We start from the raw sequence: 20,482 nt of genomic DNA, 5'->3' as shown, positions 1-20,482 counted from the left end.
TGTAACAAAGTAACTTAATCTAAAACATTACTTACAGAAAACATCTTAAAGGATGCAATACTGTAAGTTATTACTTTTAAAATAAACTTCATGCTCATTTTGACACACAGAGAATTCTTTAACAATGGGCTATTTTTTCCAATAGACTTGGAGGGAAAACTGAGGAAAATAGTTCTTTTTCCTGGAGATTCCAAAGCTTTTTCCCCCAAATCACTTGGCCAAGATTCTCTTTCCAATCCTCAGAGGTCCTCCTTTCTTTGTTACTAAGATGAAATTAATCTTGGATATATATATTCTGCTAAATAAAACATGACTAGGAAATCTATTGCACATAGCACTTGCCTCTGCCCATGTTGTGCCCCTAGATTCTATTCATTACCATTTGTTGTGTGAAGGATAGTCCGATAAGCAAGGTTGGAGGGTGAAAACATATATGACTGATACCTTCAGGATTAAATGATCCATTAGGAAGTTAGTCCACATCAAGTTGCAATGAAAGCCACTGTCTCAAAAAAGGGAGAAGAGAAAAAGCAGTAGCAGAACCAGGTCAGACTCTAAAGTAAACACCCTCACTTGGTGTTTAGAAGCAGAAGGCTGTGCCAAAACTGACACTGCTTAAAGAATTATGATCTGTGGATATGGATGTAATTTACCTTGACTTTAGCAAGGCCTTTGACACTGTTTCCCACAGCACTCTCCTGGCAAAACTGGCTGCTTGAGGCTTGGATGATCGCACGCACTGCTGGGTAAAAAACTGTCTGGATGGCCGGGCCCAAAGAGTTGTGGTGACCGGAGTTAAATCCAGTTGGCGGCCGGTCACAAGTGGTGTCCCCCAGGGCTCGATGTTGGGGCCACTCCTCTTTAACATTTTTACTGATGATCTAGACAAGGGGATCGAGTGCACCCTCAGTCAGTTTGCAGATGACACCCAGTTGGGGGGAGTGTTGATGTGCTTGAGGGTAGGGAGGCTCTGCAGAGAGACCTGGACAGGCTGGAGCCATGGGCTGAGGCCAACTGGAGGAGTTTCAATAAGGCCAAATGCCGGGGGCTGCCCTTGGGCCACAACAACCCCCAGCAGCGCTACAGGCTTGGGGAGGAGTGGCTGGAGAGCTGCCAGTCAGAGGGGGACCTGGGGGTGTTGACTGACAGCCGGCTGAACAGGAGCCAGCAGTGTGCCCAGGGGGCCAAGAAGGCCAATGGCATCCTGGCTTGTGTCAGCAACAGCGTGGCCAGCAGGGACAGGGAAGGGATCTGACCCCTGTACTCGACACTGGTGAGGCCGCCCCTCGATTCCTGTGTTCAGTTTTGGGCCCCTCACTCCAAAAAGGACATTGAATGACTCGAGCGTGTCCAGAGAAGGGCAACGGAGCTGGTGCAGGGTCTGGAGCACAGGTCATATGAGGAGCGGCTGAGGGAACTGGCGGGGTTTAGTCTGGAGAAGAGGAGGCTGAGGGGAGACCTCATCGCCCTCTACAGCTCCCTGAAAGGAGGTTGCAGAGAGCTGGGGATGAGTCTCTTTAACCAAGCAGTAAGTGATAGGACAAGAGGTAACAGCTTCAAGTTGTACCAGGGAAGGTTTAGACTGGATGTCAGGAAGCATTTCTTTCCAGAAGGGGTTGTTAGGTGTTGGAATGGGCTGCCCAGGGAGGTGGTGGAGTTCCCATCCCTGGAGGTGTTTGTCAGTGTTAGGTTAATGGTTGGACTGGATCATCTTCAAGGTCTTTTCCAACCTAGATGATTCTTCATCTTTATCAATGAGCTAGAGAGTAAATCAATTCTGGAAGCAGTCATGAAAACAACTGGTAGAACTTAGCAAAAAGGTAAGTTTCCAACCACAGTCTTTAACTAAAGCAAAGCAGAGGATACTTCATCCGTCTACAAATTAAAATATTTTGCCCCTTAATTTAAGGGTGTCTTCAGCTGAACCACTGTCCTATTGAAGCATCTGGAGCCCCTAAGCCAGGTCTCTAAACGATTGCTGTATTCACAGTGCTGCATAAAATGAAATGGAAGTCACTGACTATTCCTCTCTGATGTACTGATTGAAGTCCTCATTTGATACTAAGTACAGTATTTGTATACTGTAAGATGGTATTCCATAACATATACAATTACTCATTCCTCAGTAGGATAATGAAGTTCATCTTCAAGGAACTACACAGGCTTCAGCACCTCTTCTTGGTGGGCATGTCAGGAATGAGATGTCCTCTCCTGGAAGACCCTGAGACTCACTTAGCCATATTGCAGTCAAGGCAGAAGAGTCTCCTCCTTCAAAAATGTAATCAACCATCTTGGTATGACAATGTTAAAATGATGGGATCCAAGAGGAAAGTATTTAAGCTGGATGTTGATGATCAGGACAACAAATTTCTGGGCCTACTCTTGAGAAAATGTCAGAATGCTGGGAACCAAAACTGGCATAGTGTGTTGGGTAGTATCCAGCCTTGCTATTGTTGTTAAGCCCTAAGGTAAGCTATACATCAGCTCTCACAGTCAACAGGCCCACTCTTGGGTATTCTTGAATCAGAAGCCCCAAGAACAAGGTAAGATATGTCTGAGACAGTGGAGAGGAAGCTGTGTTCCAAAGAGGAATGGAACAAACATATTCCATACTACTAATACATCAATGTGCTAGGCACAAAAAGAGGTATGTGAACAGTTTATATATTGCTCAGATACCATGCTTCTAATTTATAGTGCTAAAGGCACATACTTACCTACAGTGATATGGGCTGTCTCTTAAAATATATCACTTCTCTAATGATTGAATGTGCTGCCTGCTATGGGATTTTTTTTTTTTTAAATTATCAAGAACTCTTAGTAATTGTTCCAATTTTACATAACTTTACAAATTCAAGAGGTGCAGAAGTTGGCCCACAGTTGTTTAGTATACCCATGACAAGAATTACAGGGATTACTGAATTGTCTAGGGGAAAAAACCCCAAATCTGTATTTTTCATCACCCCTGAAGAAACAGGAAACTTACTACAAGCATGTGAGATTTCTTCCACTTACTTAAATTAATTAGAGAGCTACTATGAAAACACTTGTGGTTTAATCGTTTTGTTTAACCAATTGCTTGGCAGGAATAGTTGCTTACTTTCTTAAACCAGATGATCTACTTCAGATGCACCTTTTTCTCTCACAGTCTATATTGCCTATAGAACAACATAGAAGACCCTAAATATCTCATTGATGTTAATGGTTCATTGAAGTTAAATATTTTAAAAAGGTAATACATGTATTTCTTTGATTTGTTGTTATCTTCTTGCTTAAAATACTCTCCATTTTTTATTCTTGATCTGATCTTTTACAGTATCTTTCTGTTTTTGAAGAAGGAAGTCTATAGTTGAAAATGGGTAAAAAAAAAATCCCCCAAGCATTAATGTTTTCTCTTTGAAACACTATCATGCAGAAGAAAAACTTTTTGTTTTTTAAAGGAAAGTTTCTTGCTCTTTTTCTACCAGTTACAGAACTATTTTCCACCTTTTCTTTCCCCTCTCCCCCAAAAGAGAGTGAAAGAGAACCCTGGGTGATAACCTAGGACAGATTACTGGAGATGGTCATAACAGTTCCTGTTCCCATTGTGCACCCTGTTCCTCTCCCAAGTTTCCTGCCTCCACTACTGAGGCAGCAGTACCTGCTGCACCACTGTACTTTCCAAGAGCAGAAATAAAGTAAAGCAGCACCAGTTCCGGGTGATTTTAAGGCTCTAGGTTACAAACTACATTGAGGTGTTGCAAGAGAAACAATTGAGCTACCCTTTTCCTGGATGAAGTGGGACCCAGCTGGAGCAGGAAACAAACCAAGTTAATCCCATGATCTGAACAGAGCCCTAACACTTATTCTAATATAGAAGCTGTTACTTCTAAATTATGCATGCATTACCAAAAGACATCTCTGTCTTTGCAAAAAATGGAAATTGCAGTAGCTGAACTAGCTAAACACTCATAGCTACATGTTGGAAAACAAGACAAAAATGTGGCTGGGAATAGAACTAGACATTCATGTTCTGTGCCAGTAGAGAAGTCCTCTAGAAACAGTACTGCTGAAATGTTAGATAACTATATAATGCTCAAACTGTAACTAACAAATCCTCTCACAAATATAGGCAAATCTATTTTAAATGTAAATGTTAAGTGGAAAATATTTATAGTTTAAGTTGCACCCTTTGCTACTTAATTATCATAATTCAAAAAAGAAGAAACCTTTAAGTTCCTCCTCCAAAGAAGTTATTTACCTGAACTGTAGCTTGGGAGTCCCCAGTAGTCAGTCTGTTCTGAGATTCTCATCCCACTGAATGTCAAAGACCTAGTATTTCAAGGATGGGATTTCAAAATCACTTAGTGATGACTTAACTTTGTCTCACTAAAGATAAACCAACCTTTATTCCCACTCAGGTCAGCTCATTGATTTCACGGAAGACACATTTAGAAAGCAGAGCTGAATATTTTCAGAATTTCTACCCATGAGATAAAAAGGAAAAAAAACAACAAACAGAAACTGATATAAACCATTTGAGACTTCAAATAAATCAAGTATTTTTGTATATTTGTGTGAGTTACAAGTCATTGAAATTACTTTTAACTGCTCACTGAAATATTATAACCTCAAATACCTGGCCTTATTACTTTTCAGATACAGGACTCTCTTATTTGTGGAGAGTTCAGTTTTGTCCATGTACAGGAGGTTGTACCAGGAACGGTAATAATTCTGTGGAAAGATTCAGAAGAAAAATACACTTGCTGCTCTAAATATCCACATTATAGACATCATAAGCACTACTGTTGAATAATACTGAACTTGGTTTATGTTTTACTCTTGTCCTACTTTGGCTTCTATGGAACTGTGTTCCAATAAAAGTTTGACTTTATGTACAGCCAGAATCCATTCTCATTAACAAGAAAACCTAATATGCTTAAGAATATTGTTCTTTAAATATATTAAAAATAAAGTCAGATGCATCAAAGCCCTCAGTTTTTATAACTTTGTAGCATTTATAAAAAAGCATTTTAAAATTGGTATCTGGTGGACACTATTCATAGCATTCATATTGCAAAATAAAACCAGAAGTTTTAAGAAGTATCTCAGAATGAATTCTCTGTTGTGATGATTTCACTGAAATGCATTTCAATTTCTTGAACTTCACTGAAGCAACAGCCTCCTTTTCACTACTGCTGTCCCATTTTGGAGTACCCTAACAGTTCAAAAGCTTTTCTTAACTAGTTTCTGATTTTTAATTATCCATTACATTTATAAATAATTTATTTAAAAGAATTATCTTCATGTTTTCTCTAAATATAAGGGGACTAATATAAAGGCTTACACTAAAAAAGTACTGTTCTTTCTGTCACTGAAGTTCTCAGGCATCAGTACTCTATCAGGATGGCATCGATATGAGGTTAAGCATGTGCATAAAAACACATAGAATAGGACTCTCTGTTTCTGGACCCAAAAGATGTGATAGTATTACATTCAAAAAATCTACTACTTTCCATTCTGGGGGATTTTCAGCAAGACAAATGGTATTGTTAAGGCTTTGCAGATCATATATGCATCTATGAAGACATTTTTATATGTGCAAGGATCCAGTAATTTAGCAACAAAGTAGACAGGTATCATAAAAAGGTTCTAGATTTGTGTGCACCACTGAAAAGGCTGACAAACTGTACTCTGACTTTCTAATAAGAAACCGTTTGTTGTTTTGTTTTTCTTTTTTCAAATTATTACTTGTTCGACTGCTGGTTGGAACACCAAACCCATAGCCTGTGAAAGAACCCCCCGCAATTTGCAATGAGAACACTGCAAAAGGAATTCAAGTACCTGTTTAAATATTCATAATTATCTTATTATTCTACTGCTAACATTTCTTATTGAATGTACATTGCATACAGTTTCCATGCAGAATATGACTATAAACCAACTTCCGCTGTGAAGGCATTATTATGTTATAAAAATAATTGGATGTCTAGAAAAAAAATAAACACAACACACAGTAACCATTTGTCTAAAACTAAATCCTAATCCAGTGTTACCACGCCAAGATTTAAGAAAAAAAATTCTAACTGGCAGAAGATTCAAAAGCTGAATTTTTTTAAAATAGAAAATTTGAAGATATTCCAAGTTGTGAAAACCTGACCTTGACTTCCTTTTTATTTCGCCTGAATGATCTGAGACTTTAATAATTAACACTTACAACCAAAACAACAACTCTGGTTTAGCAAAATACTAAATTCAGAAAATAAACATATAAGCAAACTCTGAAAAAGAACGTCTAGCAAAGGGAATCGGATCATTATGATCATCAGAATCTCCATCCTCAACAGCTACTTCAGAGATTTTCTAGACAACGGTTTCCCTCCATGCATCTCGTAAGTATGTGTTGCTACTGCATGTGCCTTTTCATTTCAAGATACTTCATGTCTCAAATGACCAACACAAAGGCTGCCAGGCTCTGACATGACACTGCATGTATGCTAATGTAAACAAAATGCCAGTCTACCAAAACCAAATAAGTACAATTAAAAAAATAACAAAAAAAAGTACTTACCAGAACTTGACAAAGCACCTCTTCGCTGCATCGGTACTATTTCCCAAATGAAGACTCTTCCTTGCAAATAAGTGCGCTTTCTTCAGATCATTATTCTGTGGCACAGGCTCCTCCAAATGGCAGAATGAATGTATTGCCATTATTGAAAATTTACAGATAATCTGAAGAAATTTAACTGAAAGTAAGAAATACAGTGTCTTTATTTTGTGTAAACTTGCTGAAAAGACTTTAAAGTTCTTTACTCTAGCAGGTTTTCAAGAACTTGTTATTTACCAATAGCATTTAAAAACACATGGAGGATATGTATATGCACTGATTGATAAATTGATAAATTACTTAATTAAACCTGATGGACAGTTCATTTGAGCAGAAATGCCCAGGTAAAGAACTTCCATTTAATGCTACTGTGGAGCACCATTTCAATAAATTTTACAGGTGTTTCTTTTACAGTGGGCACACTGCAAAGAAGTTTTCAGCAAGGCATCTATAATGATACATGTATTTTTGCAGAACATTTACTTGTAATTTAAAATTATTTTCAAGTAGTTCAGGTTATTCCTTCCAGTGTGAATTCTTTTGTAACTGCAAATACTGAATGACATCTTACCATTATTACATTAATATATCCAGCCTTAGAAGATTGCTCATAACTTTCTTTGCTTTTAGAGAATGTGTATAGTATTTTACTTTGGATGCTTATTTGAAGACAAGATAAATCACTTCTAAGACAGATTCTAGAAGCATAATTTGATGAACATGTATTTTGGTAAAAGTGCCCGTTCAAACAGAGATGACCTTCCTGCTGCTTATTCCCATCCTTGTGCCACATTTGTGCACATGTATCTGCTGGTGGAGCCACTCGCTATATGGTATTGACGAACTAACTTGGGTAAAAAATTGCTGCTTGCCATAGACTCCTCTTGAAGTCAGGATCAATTTTCTGATCCAAGTCACCGCATAATGACAGAAATGACTCTGCTAATACAACAGGAGGGAAAATGAGGAAACAAGCACATAGCTAATTGCAGCTACAAATGTCAGCATTTCAGAAACTACTATTGTCACCTAAGTGTAAATTACAAGTAGATCACAGCTTTGCCACTGAAAGCAGTATAGGGTATTCTTGGACTACTTTATCTTTCATTTCCATCTCTCCATCCCAGTTCACTGTCCTCACAATTGCACCAAAAATCAGTGCTTGTAGGGCCACACCAAAATTTATTGTTAGTTTCCTGCCAAAGGTCATACACTGTAAATTTAAGAAGGTGGAATGAACTACAGGTTGCACATGAGTGTATGAAAATATATACGTGGGTGCATCTCTCTCTTTTCCACTAACCAAACCAACTTAGATCATTGTTTAGACTGCTAAAGACAGAAGAGATTAATGCTTTTCAATGTGTCTGCCTAGGTTATGCCTGACCCCTTCTAAGTTTTGAATCCACTACCTTATTTCAAACAGTTCTGTCAATGAGGAAGATTCAAAAGTCATTTACACTTTATTAAGAATTCAGAGATTTCAGAATTCCAAGTACTCGGCAAGTGGATAGAGAAGACCAACCCACAAACTGTCCATACTGAAGGAGAGGCTGCAGCATATGCCCATGTTATTAGAGAACATACACGTAGGTAAGAGACACACCTTATAAATATGCCAGCTGCAGCTAGTACTTTTCATTACCTCTAAGGTACAACTGCATAGGAAACTAGGTGCTGTTAGATCTTGTGCTTACAGAACTACTTGACTATCCATTTAGTATTGAAATCTCCTTATGTGGTATTAAAATAGGAGTCCTTGGTCTGCAGGTTCCAGATCTGCTCCTTGTGTTTAGTTTAAAAGTACAGTACATACAACACTTGATAGCTTCCAGTCTTCTGGCACAGCATCTCATCCTAACAAGATGCTCTCTTCTTTGCAGATCAGCCCCTTCATCCTTTAGAACCACTGAATGAATGAATCACATCGAGTCCTCATGACTTAGGGGTTTTTAGCACTTTATTCTAGCATTCAATCTTTTGATTCTTTAATCCACTAATCAGATAATGCCCTGTCAACATTATTTTAAAATAATGAAATGTCCACAACATCTCTGTGGTGAAGAGTAACGGGAAAAGAAATCACTCCTTCCTAGTGCCTCTTCTTCCTTTTATTTGCTTTCTGTACTCCCTAAAAGTCCAGGAAACATGTCAAGTCCTTCACATATTACTTACTAAGTTACCATCCTTTTCTTTTTAAATAAAAGCATACAAACGACCAAGTATTTTCCTGAAACATGCTGCAACCAATAAGACATGACAACAGCTATATTCTGTTACTGTGGTTAATTGACATATTTGAAAGCATTAAAATGTTACATAACAACATTTCTGGTCTCATGCATGTGAAAGTGATTGGCCTTTTACAGACATCAATTTTGAAATTTCCTCCCTCATCACCAACTTTTTGCTTAAATAATTGACAAGTAAATGAATGAGAACAGTTAAAAGAGGTATCAATACATACAAATTTTATCTACAAAAAGGAGATACATATGAATTCCCCACACATCTTAATAGAATGGTCATACTACTGTTTATCATTTTTTAAGAAATTGTATTTTGATTAAGACTGTTCATCTTAATACTCACTTAACGGGTATTACTAAACTCAACCTGTTGTGTCTCAATACCTATGTATATTCGGAATCTACACAGTATATTCTAACAGTGGGGGGCTTTGCTGGGGATGGTGGTGGGTTTGGATTTTGGGTTTTTCTGTTTGTTCGGGGTTTTTGTTTGGTTGGGGTTTTTTTAATATAAGAATGCCCTCTCACATTCTGAGGCCTTGCTTTGAAGTCTTTAGCGCCTCAAGCCTTTCCTAGACTGTTAACCGGGAATGATGGTTTTGTTACCATAGTCTTGAGGGTAGGGAGGCTCTGCAGAGAGACCTGGACAGACTGGAGCCATGGGCTGAGGCCAACTGGAGGAGTTTCAATAAGGCCAAATGCCAGGGGCTGCCCTTGGGCCACAACAACCCCCAGCAGCGCTACAGGCTTGGGGAGGAGTGGCTGGAGAGCTGCCAGTCAGAGGGGGACCTGGGGGTGTTGACTGACAGCCGGCTGAACAGGAGCCAGCAGTGTGCCCAGGGGGCCAAGAAGGCCAATGGCATCCTGGCTTGTGTCAGCAATAGCGTGGCCAGCAGGGACAGGGAAGGGATCTTACCCCTGTACTCGGCACTGGTGAGGCCGCCCCTCGATTCCTGTGTTCAGTTTTGGGCCCCTCACTCCAAAAAGGACATTGAATGACTCGAGCGTGTCCAGAGAAGGGCAACGGAGCTGGTGCAGGGTCTGGAGCACAGGTTGTACGAGGAGCGGCTGAGGGAACTGGGGGTGTTTAGTCTGGAGAAGAGGAGGCTGAGGGGAGACCTCATCGCCCTCTACAGCTCCCTGAAAGGAGGTTGCAGAGAGCTGGGCATGAGCCTCTTTAACCAAGTAATAAGTGATAGGACAAGAGGGAATGGCCTCAAGTTGTGCCAGGGAAGGTTCAGTCTAGATATTAGGAAGCATTTCTTTCCAGAAGGGGTTGTTAGGTGTTGGAATGGGCTGCCCAGGGAGGTGGTGGAGTCCCCATCCCTGGAGGTGTTTAAGAGTCGGGTTGACACAGCGCTGAGGGATATGGTGTAGTTGAAAACTGTCAGTGTTAGGTCAATGGTTGGACTGGCTGATCTTCAAGGTCCTTTCCAACCTAGATGATTCTGTGACTCAGTGCCAGCAACACCTGAATTAGGCAAAGTAACCTTAAGTCCATTCACACAGTTCAACTGCACATAAAGCAACAAATATTCAGGCACTCTACTTTAGACTAGTTCCAGAACTGGCACCAGAGTTAACTGTATGCTAGGAAGAAGGAATTCCATCTGATATAAAACTATACAATGAATTACATGCAAAAGACAAAAAGGTATGGATGCATCTCTTACTGTTTTAAATCTTAAACTTTAAATCTTAAACTTGGGTCAAATTTGCAGCCTCATGCTACAACATGATGCAATAGGTAAAATAATAGCAGTGATTTGCTAGAGCTTGTCTCACTCAAGATGTTTTTTAGAAATTAAATATCTATTTGCATAAAACAAGTGTGAGAATCATAAAATCATTCTAGCTGGAACAGACCTCAACCTTCTGCTCAAAGCAGCATTAATATTTGAATACTCATTAATGATACAGGTTGTACTCTTAACCTTGCAGACCACTAATCGCATGTAATCCTTAATCAAATGCACTCAACTGCCTTTGATAGGATTACTTATCTGCAGAAGGATTTCTGGGACCAGTTACTTGCCATACATTATTCCTAAGCATGGCATATTATAGTACTTTCCAGCTACCCCTGTAACCAGTATCACACTTCCATTTTACTTTAAATATCTTTTAAGCAGGTACTGTTTCAAGAGCAATTTTCAAAGTGGACCTGCTGGACTGTCATGGTTTAATCCCAGCTGGCAACTCAGCCCCACAAATTTTCTTGCTCCCTCCCTCCCAGTGGGATGGAGGAGAGAACTGGAAAAGTGAGAAAACTTAATTTAAGTTTAATAGGTAGAGCAAAAGCTGTGCACACAAGCAAAGCCAAACCAGGAATTCATTCACCACTTCCCATCAGCAGGCAGGTGTTCAGCCATCTCCAGCAAAGCAGGGCTCCGTCACGCATAACAATTACTTGGGAAGACAAAATGCCATGACCCCAAATATCCCCCCCTTCCTTCTTCCCCCAGTTTTTATTGCTGAGCGTGAGCTTCTTGTGCACCTCAGCCCGCTCACTGGTGGGGTGATGTAAGAAGCAGAAAGGGCCTTGATGCTGTTTAAGCGCTGCTCAGCAACAAGGAAAACATGCCTGTGTTATCAACACTGTTTCCATCCCTATACTAGCTACTATGAAGAAAATTAACTCTATCACAGCCAAAACCAGCACATGTACATGAGTAGATTTTGCTATAAAAGAACAGGATGGAGTGAAGTGGGGGGTGATAAACCAGTAAGCGAGGCAGAAAGCACAAAGTTGTATCTTGGTTTCAGGTGTGTTTCACAGGTTGATGAACATAGGATAGAGTCCCTGCTCTGAGAGATACCTATAAAACCAGAGAAATAAACACAACTGGCACCAACAGTACTTTAATCATCAATGCCAGTGACTGAACATCAGCAGAATAAGTTTGGGAGCTTGTGCTGTAGTATTGCATTTTATTTTGTTCCTCCAATTTTGCTCTGATGAGGATCTCCATTTTGGATTTGTATTCAAGTTTACACCTTTCTTTCATGCATGAAGTGATTTAATATGGAACAGCATTGCTAACGATAAAAAAAAAATACCACTGAAACAAAAAAGAAAGTTGAAATGCTTTATAAAATCATGATTACCCAACACAAGCTGAATTACAAAAGAATTCTGACATGATAGTTCAGTAACGTCCCTCTGTTCTGAAGCATGAAACACAGTAACAGTTTATGTATGCTATGTGGCGATACATGAACTCTGCCACACTAACTAAATAGAGAAGAAAAACTTATCTTCTTAAGAATTATTTTATTTAAATATTTATTACCTGCTATTTTAAATAACTTCAGATATGATTACAACTTAATTAAAATTAAGTTTATTTAATACAACTGAAAGAGAACATAATGCCTTTATTTGTTCATTTATTAGGATTTCATGGTCATTTTTGTTTAGTGTGGATACTTTACTGTGAATCATAAAAAAGCTATTTAAGTGGTAACAACAGCAAAAAGATATTAACAGCCTCAGAATATAGAGCAAGAAACTGACTTTAGCAGCTTTGATAAAACCTTAGTCTTAGGCCTATCAGAGAGGCATTTTTAAACACCAGTATTTTAAAAATACACTGGAAATCTTTCAAATGCTACAGTTCAAGCCATTATTTACATGCCTTCCCCAAGCATTTATTAATAGCCACTGCTATATGCTAGGTTGCATAGAGGGCCTGTCCCTATTTGACCTGATATACCAGCTCTTAAAAGCACAGGGTACTCCAGGAATTTTACTCTTAATTATCCACAAAAAGAGTTAGATTCAGACTCTAAACTTTCCCACCAGTGTATAAGTGGCAGAAGTCAGGTCATATGATGGTGCACATGCATCAACCACACAATCATGCAAGGAACATGGTTGAAAGATGCAGGTAGGAAGCAGCAAGAGACAGGAATCAAGCAAGCAATTCTAAAGCCAGAAATTATATATCAGACAGATCCCCAAATTGACAGAATATCTTCACCAGCAAAATTTCCACCTTCAATATCTTTATTTTATAGTTTTGTCAAGAAACTTGAATATTTTTCTGATTAATAAAGCTGAATAATTGACTCTACTAAATATTTAAGTTCCCTTTTAACACCAAACTATATTGCTGTGTTTTAGAAAGTAAAATTTTATTAAATAATACTTGTTTGCAACAAAACTAACTGCATTTCCATGTCTGTGGTAACCTTGTATAGTAGTATAGTATTTGGCATTCTAGTTGAGACAGGAAGCTCAATACCTGACTACCAAGTAAGAAGTCACTGTCCTGGCACCTTCTCAGAGGGAAGAGTGAACGAACTGCAAGGAGATGCTCTCATGATATCTTACAAAAACAGATATGCCTTGCTAGGGGCTGCTGCCACATGAAAAGCAGATGGTTGGTTTTAAGTTTTGGTCAAGGTGCAAAACTACTTTCCTGACAACTTTGACTAGAAAATAATAAAAAAAAGAAAATAAAAAGAGTTGTGAATGTCAATTATACTGTATTGTATACAGAGAATGATATCAGTAAACAGATGGCATGAGATCAGCACACCTCAAAAACTTCTGCATTAACACACCACAGGTAATATGAAAATTACCAGTGTGGCTAGTTAATAACATCTCTGATATAAGGAAAAAGTACTATCAGACTGAAAAGGACAATTACAGCCATTCCCTTCTGTTCTAAAAGCAAAGGTAGAAATTATGTGTTATGTAGAACAATTACTGAACATTATCACAGCTCTGGAACATACTATCTCTAATTTTAAAGCATAAAGAAAGGTTGAGAGATTGATCCAGAAGAGGACATACCATTAGATACATTTAACAGGCCAGTTAAGTTGCAACACATTAGGATAAGAGGAGTGATAAATTTATATCAGCAAACAAGAAGGCAGTAATATTTAGTTTCACCTAGGAGTTGAACTATTGATATTTTATGCTCCATGGAAAAAAAAGGCAATAGGCTTTTTGTCACCATCATCTTCCCCCCCCCCCCCCCCCCCCCCCCTCCCCTCCCCACATCCCCTGCCAACACAGGACCTAAGAATTATGGAAAAATGCTCTACAAACAGTTTGGGGATTTTTAAAAACATTTATTTATTTAGAGAAGGATAATGGTCTACAGGCCCAAAATGTTTGGGTTTTGAGTGTGAAGAGCCACATGTTCTTCATATTCTTACAGCAATCAGCATAACAAAACTCATTCATGATGTGGCCTTTCAGCACCACCACCAAATAAAACCCGACATATAAAAATATCCATGTCCTATACTTCATAAAAAATTATTTTCTTTGATTAACCCTAGCTAAGGCATGAATTCATACCATCAGACTTACTAGCTGTTTCACAAATACGCATTAACACCAAGCCTGGTACTACGTTTTCAGACATTAAAAAACCCACCAAAGGATAAAACCACCAAAAATAGGAAAGATTTTGCAAAGGCTTTAAGTTCACACAGAATTAGTCCCACCAAGTTTAACAAACCATCTAAACTCATGCAATTCTGTGAAAAAATCAGGGAAGTATACAATATGCTAGCAATTCAAGAGAGGAGATGGGACAGGTATTTTTAAACTCTTCAGAATAAGCATTAGCCTTTCTCTGCATTTGTATAGCATTTATTAGAAAGAGGTGTCAGCAACTGGAGCCTCTGCTTATGCATAGTGTCAGTGGCTGTAACAGTACTAGCATCTTTACACAGGATGTTTTCCTAAATGGGATTGTAGAAAGAAAAAAAAAAAATAAATCTAAGACTAAATAAGAAAAGGAGCACAAGATAATGGTGATAAAATTTAGCTCAAGTGTCTAAAAGTACCAGAGGAAGTCTGTAACGCACAGCTATAAGCCAGTATAAATTTAACTAGCTAGGTAAGAATGGATAATCTGTCACTTTTAAACTTTTCACAAAATTTACCATTGCTCCTTCTTTCTCAGTATGAATTACTATCTTGTCAATACTGAATCAGTTTAATTGCAGATCCTCCTTCGTTTTGAAAGTGCTAGAAACTGGAATACATGAAAAGCGTCTGGAGCCATGTTATAGAATGTAACAAGAACTGGTTAATTACTTGGACAGCAAGTGTGGTACTTAATATTCTTCATTCTGCTAACATCTGAACCAAGTTCTGCTGGCAAGATATTTAGAAACTTTTTCCAAAAGTCACAAGAGTTAGACTTAAATTAATATGTTTTATTACCACTAATTTTCAAGAAAACAAAAAAGCCAGGCTTCAAAGTTACTTTGAAAACAGAATGAAACAATTAGATACTTTTTAAAGAGTCACGTGTTACATCAAATATTGTATACTTACATAGATACAATTTGGAGTTGATTTCCCTTTTATAAATACACACAAAAGAGAAACAGCATATTTTACATCATCCCAATTTTCCTAAACCCTGTAAAACACTGCCTTCAGCTGCTATTGCTGAAAATCACCATTCTAAAAACTAATGAATCACCTTATTGATAAAATGTATTAAAACTATAATCGCAACTAAGAAAAAAAAAACAACCAAACAACAAAACCACCATAGAAATCTCAGAATTTCATGCAGAAGAACAGAAAGCCACAATAAAGGCCAAACAAAAAGGAGAGTCAAATATAACCTGCCTTTAAAGAGCAACACCAATTAAAGAAAAGACAGTATGAGACCAGAAGCCAACATATCATATTTGGGCATCAAATACTATCTATGATTTTTTCACTTAATTTCAAAACTTGCTCTAATTGGTTTTATTTTGTATGACTTAACCAATGTATCTCCAAACTTTCACATCAGTTTTTAAAGCCCCTATCATCATAATCAAGCTAGTCAAGATCTTTACCCTTGCAGAGACATGGATTTTATTTGACGGTTATATTATCTCATGCTGGGTCCCATTCAATTTCTTCCATCAACATTAAAATGCATTTTCTATTTATGCTGATTTGCACTAAGAGTAGCAATGCTACACCATGATGCCACAGGAATACAACCTAACTATTGGAAGAATCCTAAGGACACAAGTGCATAACACAGTGACAGTGATCATACCAAACACCACCCATCTTTACACAGGTTTCTCAAGCAACATTTCATCATTGATACTTTCCCACTTGAAATATTCCTGAAAATAATTAATTTCTGAAGACACAAAAGCCACTAAGTTTTGGCTATTGTTCCCTACTAGAATGGAGTCAGAAGTGTACAGGCTGTAGGACAGAGAGGTAAATAACTGAAAGAATAAAATGAAAATTAATAAAAAGTATTTTGAAAGCTAGCTGCAATTCCCAAATGGAAATCTTTGCAATGATTTCTGAGAACATTGCATCAGGCCTAAAGTGTTCAGTTTCTCACTTTGCTAAGGAGCAAAGAATATGTTCCTGTTATGGATGACAAAATAAGAGCTACTCTTAAGAATCAAGAAGAAAAAAGTCTACCTTTAACACAGAGCAGTGAATAGATTTCTCCTGCTCTGTCAAGGCTACAGACACAGTAATAGGGAAACAATGTAGCACTTATTTTCAAAAGTATAGGGAAAAAAAAAAAAAAAAAAAAGTCATAAAAATACCTCATAAAAGGTTTTTACTCCAGAAAAAAGGGTTTAAACAGGTAGCAGTTGACAAAAAAGAACCTGGCCTCATGTTTTAGCTACCGATTTTAGAACCTCTGTCTCAAAAAAGACCTCTCTCTTTTTGGTTAAAACACTACAATGTACTACATGTACACATTAAAAACGGTAACGTTAGTAGTTTGGGGACTTAAAAATACTTATGAAATGCAAGAAAGTTTACAATCACAATAATCTTGACTTTATATATACAAAAATGATCAAAATTGAGATTATTGTGAATAAGCTTTCTTGTGGCATATATTTAACAACAGAACATTAATATCATATTTAAGCATTAAACATAGAAAGATGTATACATATAATTAACTATTTAACGTCATTCTTCTTGCATTTTCAAAACAGCACTTTGCAAGTTTAAAATTTAAAGTTCTTTTGTTAGTTTTTGGAAAAAGAAGAGGGAAAACCAAGCAAACATAAAACCTGAGAAACAAAAGCTTCAGAGCAAACTTTTCAGTTGGTACCTCCCACTCCATATTCAGTTTCTCAGGGACCATCATGCGGTGACAATCTGCTTAGACGTAAGCAGTGAACGGGTGTGTAATTTGCATGTGAAAATATTTTTAGAAGACACACATGAGTAGCATATGTTCTCAGCCCGAGTACAATCTTTTAAATATATGCCCTGAATATTATTTCCCCAACATTTGTAATTATTTTACAGATGATTCCTGGTATGGATATGCTACTCTTTGAAAACAACATATATATCAGACCTTAAACAACACTCATGTTACAGTTCACCTTGGGGGCTGAGGGGTGCCTCTACATGATTAATTTTTCTCCTCCATATCTGAACATACTAACAGAAAAAGAGAGTTTGTTTCCTGTTGCACTACATGCTCGAGGTACATGCCAAGAGGCTTCAGTCATGGAAAGTGCCCATTCCAGATATGCCTTTTAGAAATACCACAATAAATTAAAATTAATTAATACTTAAACTGTTTTAAAGTCTTTACTGCTGATGTAATCACAAAGTTGCCAAATTATGCTTGAAAACAGAGTGCAACAAAAGGACACCCTGATTCAGAAGTTAAATCAGATCTGTACGTTCACTTGCCTGAACCAAAGCAGCTTCAAAAGTTGCATCGGAAAACGCTTCTACTCTTCCTATGTTGAGGACAAAAAAAAGAGTTAAAAAAGGTAAAGATGGATGTCAATAAACCCAGAAATAAGCCATCTGCTCATACATTGCTAGTTAAATCTAAGCCAAATCTAGTCAACATGCCGGAGAAAACAACGTTTGAACAAATAGCAGTCTAACTAGATCCCAAAGTCATTACGAGTCCACATCTGGACCACCCAAACCAATTCCTGGTGACTGGAGTTTGCATCATGTAGTAATTATTACTTTAGGACTGTTTTGTTCAGGCAAAATGAAGTTCTACTGTGTCGTGAGCTAAAAACCTCCTTTTCTTCGCCAACATGAAAACTCTTTCTTAAGCACATGGAAAAACCCATGTCTAGATTCCTTCTTTGGCCCAAACTTTCCTTTATTCAACTTGAATGTCAGGGAGGAAAAAATGAGGAATACCAGTAAATTATGCTATAGTATGTAATGATATATAGAAAATACTGAAATCATAGAATTCTTTGGGTTGGAAGGGACTTAGTCCAACCCCCTGCCAATGGCAGGGACACCTTCAACTAGACCAGGTTGCTCAGAGCTCTGTCCAACCTGACCTTGAACACTTCCAGGGACGGGGCACCTACCACCTCTCTGGGCAACTTGTTCCAGTGTTTCACCACCCTCACTGTAAAAAATTTCTTCCTTACATCTAGTCTGAATCTACCTTCAGTTTAAAACTATTACCCCTTGTCCTATCATTACAGGCCCTGTTAAAAAGTCTGTCCCCAAATATAAATTGGCTTAGCAAAAAAGATGGGGGGGGAGGGAGAAAGGGGGAGACAGAACAGAAAATGGAAGCATTAGTTAGCTTTAGAAATCTTGACAGCATCAAGTTATGAATTCTAACTGATAAGAGAACTGGAATCTATGCTAGAGCCTTTTCAAAGTCAGTCTATACTAACAAGCAGGAAAAATTTCTACTTAATTACTCCAGAGCACAAACACATACACACAAACAAACACCTTTTACCACATCATCTGTTAGGCAGTATACACAAGCTTATGCTTGGTGGAAGCCCAAAACCAAGCAACAGACTCTAGTCACCCCAGGAAAGATAAAAACTTAAATTACAAGGAAAACAAGTTAAAAATTTATTACTGAAATTAATAAAGTGATCATATATTCATTTTCATACAACCAAGCACTGTATTTGAATCATAAGTAAGTATTACTAGGGCTAAAAACCCAACACTCAGGGTCCTAAAATGCTGTGAGAAAAATCACTCCATACCTATAACTACCTAATGAAACTACTTAACATCATTATCCAGTGGATTGCATTATTCGACCAGTTTTAACAGTCCAGTAGAGCAACTGAAAAATAAATGAAATAGACACACTGCATTTGATGTGCATGTAGAAACACCAGTCTCAATGGCTGTAGAGCAAATCATTTCCTTCTACTCAACATACCCAAAAGAGCTTTACACTCCCGATGAAGTGATTTACACAGAAAACATACATTCTCCACAACAAAAGCCCTAAAATCAAACCCCAAGATCAATCTAAAAAGACTACAAAGTTATTGCCAAGTTTAGTGACAATCTTTCTCCAGTCAGGCAAACAACTTCCTCCAACAGAGCAAAATACCCTCAAACATTAATTCAAACCTCAAAACATTGCTGTAAAAGTCAAAGGAATAACTACAGGAAAAAGATAGATTATGAATGTTACAATGGAATCATCACACTTGTAGATTATTTCACAATGTAAATCGTACAATGCTAAACGCTTTTAAAAATGCAACCAAGAGTAAGGTGTCCGCAAAGCACAGGCAGGCAATAAAGGAGAAGGCGGGTTTTTGTGCTATCCCTAGAACAATTTCCTGACTCATTCCATCCTCCAGCCCCGGGGACCAGGCTGGCTCGGTCCACACTGACAACCTTGACGTAACTGAAGCAGAGCACTGACCTAAATGCCGTTGCTGTTGAGCTCCTTGCAGCTCACGCTCAAGGAAAAGGGGCCAACACAGATTCAAAAGCTAGCGTCGAACAACTCGAGCTATTTCAGCCTGAGACTGCCAGAGCAGAAATGCTCGTTGAGACCAAGAGTCCCCCATCACCTCGACCTCTTGAGACTGAAACCTCCAAAACCGACTGCAAGGCAAACTAGGCTGCTTAAGAGAAGAGGTTTTCGAAAGGGAGCCTGCACATCCCCCCAGCACTTCGGTAGAAGCAGAATTGGCAGAACCAGCGTCTCACTGCTAGGAGAGAAACGCGAGATCCGAGGTACCTAACCTCGGACAAGGTTAAACCACACCCTGGGCGTGATTTTAAGCAGGCAATCAACGAACTGCCGATGAATCCTCAACTCCCTGCCCCGAGTAACGCGCAAAGCCACTGCCAGGGGCAACGCGGCTGCGACGCGGTCCCTCCCGTTAGCGGGGCGGGCACCGCGGGGCACGGGGGCCGCAGGCCTGCGGCTGGCAGGGCTGCCGCCTCCCCTCAGCGAGCTGCAGCGGGCCCGGCTGCCGCGCCTCGCCGCGCCTCGCCTCGCCCCTCCAGCGCGGGGGGAGCAGCTGCGGGCCCCCTCCTCGCTCGAGCGCCCGGGGAGGCGGCGGGCGGGAGCGGCGCGCCGCCCGCTGCTGGGAGGGCCGGCCCCCACGGAGGCGGTGCGGGAGGGCCGCGGCCCCGCTCGTCCCCTCCCACCGCTCCGCGCGAGTAGAGCGAGGAGGAAGGGCGGCGGGGAGGGGACAATACCTCGGGCGCTGCTCGCACCGCCGCCGCGCAGCCCCGCTCCCGGCCGCGGCCCCGCCTCCGCTGCTTGCCCGGCGCGGCGCGGGGCGGGGCGGGCTGGCATGGCGGCGGGGACGCGCCGGAAGCTGCGCAGCAGCCGCGCGGGCGGCGGCGGTGGCCGCGCTTGACGTCGCCGGCCGCCCCCAGGCAACGGCCACCCCGAGGCAG

At 39.5% G+C, this 20,482-nt stretch overlaps 1 long non-coding RNA gene across 1 annotated transcript; it reads right to left on the bottom strand.

Annotated features, from left to right (window-relative positions):
• Positions 1-4,245: 4,245 nt before the first annotated feature.
• On the bottom strand, positions 4,246-20,380 carry LOC141964353 (uncharacterized). The gene is made up of 3 exons (XR_012634307.1): positions 20,279-20,380; positions 6,551-6,725; positions 4,246-4,311 (listed from the first exon to the last, which is right to left on the bottom strand). It is a non-coding gene; the product is annotated as an uncharacterized LOC141964353 (long non-coding RNA).
• Between the last annotated feature and the right edge of the window lie 102 nt (positions 20,381-20,482).

This window comes from Athene noctua, chromosome 1, assembly GCF_965140245.1.
Source record: "Athene noctua chromosome 1, bAthNoc1.hap1.1, whole genome shotgun sequence".
NCBI classification, from domain to species: Eukaryota; Metazoa; Chordata; class Aves; order Strigiformes; family Strigidae; genus Athene; species Athene noctua.
The sequence above is the reverse complement of the archived record's forward strand: the minus strand, read 5'-3'. Positions and strand labels throughout refer to the sequence as shown.